We start from the raw sequence: 1,740 nt of genomic DNA on the forward strand, positions 1-1,740 counted from the left end.
CCAGAGGTGATACCACCATCCTTGATGAGCTCAGCCTTGGCCAGCGGCGGGTCCGTCTTGGAGCTGGCTCCAACTGGCTCTGTTGGATACAGAAGCAAAGGAAAACAAAAAGATTTGCTCTCCTCTTCCCATCAGCAGGCGATGTCCAGCCACTTCCTAGGAAGTAGGGCCTCAGTACACACAGCAGCTGGTCTGGAAGACAAATGCCTTAATAATGAATGCCCCCTCCCATCCTCGTTTCTCTTAGCTTTTATGGCTGAGCACGTCTTCATATGGTAGGGAATATCGCTTGGGTCAGCTGTTCTGGCTATGTCTCCTCCCAGCCTCTTGCCCACCACAGCAGGGGGAGGAATGTTGGCGAGACAGCCTTGATGCTGTGCCAGCACTGGTCAGCGGTACCCAAAACACTGGTGTGTTATCAACACTGATCTACCAGAATACCATCACCATCACCATGAGGGCTGCTATGGGGAAAGTTAACTCCATCACAGCCAGACCGAATACAAGAAGGAACTGAAAAAACAAGTGTGCTGCTTTGATGTACAAAGAAATTTCTCTGTCAAAGCTCTGCAAGCTGTTATCCTCCACAGAAAGTAGTTTTGCTTTTATAAACTGTAGGCTAAATCTTTTAAAGTTTGATGGAAAACTTAAATTCCATCTAAAATTTAGATGGAAAAAGTGACCAACCTCCCTATTCCTTCCTGGTTTTCCCTACCTAAAACACTTCTTAGAGTTCATTTCTCATTCCAGGTAATGTTTGTTGCAGAACTACTAAAAATGGTAAATTGATATTCCAGAGTGACACTCGGAGAAGCACATTAGACTTTTAACTCTTTCTTTGCATGTTTGGTATTGTGATGATGTTAATTTGTCTAAAGGAAATTTACAAAGAATTTTAGGAAGTCTTTTGATTAAATACTCTCTATGTATATGTATATAAACAGTGTAGCATACCAATTTTTAAGCTAATAGATTTCTCTGCTTGGGATGTTTATCTGCTGTTTGTGTTCAACTCTTAAAGAGGAGAGAGAAGCAGTCCTTTTAGCAAAAAAGAAGGCACTGACTAGTGAGATCAAGCGTCTGAGAGAATTGTATGAAGGCTTAATGGCAAAGTTTCCTCATCTACAGTTTGAATACAAGTAAGATCTCATTGTGATCCTAAAAGGCATTTGAAAGTGCTTTTTGGGGCATTTTATGCATGGCTTACAGGACTTGGAGGATAATTCTATGAATTGCTTAGCTGTTGCTTTCCTTTTAGTGCCAGTGAGTAAGGATTATTTCACCTGTGATGCAAGGAAGGGCGGGAGGAGGGGGAAGCCAGCAAGTTTTAACTGAATTAATGGGCAGCAGGGAAAGTGGTAGAGTCATTCTTTAATGACAGCCTTATCAAAGTCACTGAAATTAAAAATTTTATATGATGGTGTTTGCAAGCCATAAATCAACTTCAATAGCTAAAACCATAAAATCCAAAGGTCTAAACTGCTGGGAAAATATGTAATCATTGCTTTTTGGAGTCCTACCTGAGGACTGTGAGTAGACTTGCTCTGTGGAGGTCAACATTCTACTTATCTCCACCAATCAAATACATGTATCCCCAGATTTATTCGCTTATGTAATAATCAGCCTTAACATTTATTTCTATAGCTGTGCTAATAATAGGACCTGTAGTAAAAATAAATGGAAAATTGCACGAACAAATTATGCCAAAATAAGGAAGGACATTCTTCTAATGAATTTATA

At 40.3% G+C, this 1,740-nt stretch overlaps 1 protein-coding gene across 1 annotated transcript in view; it reads left to right on the top strand.

Annotated features, from left to right (window-relative positions):
• SMC2 (structural maintenance of chromosomes 2) overlaps positions 1 to 1,740 on the top strand; it is a 25,397-nt gene that overhangs the window by 12,123 nt on the left and 11,534 nt on the right. The window lies entirely within an intron of this gene.

Source organism: Charadrius vociferus, unplaced genomic scaffold (genome assembly GCF_000708025.1).
Source record: "Charadrius vociferus isolate BGI_N301 unplaced genomic scaffold, ASM70802v2 scaffold693, whole genome shotgun sequence".
Taxonomy (NCBI): Eukaryota; Metazoa; Chordata; class Aves; order Charadriiformes; family Charadriidae; genus Charadrius; species Charadrius vociferus.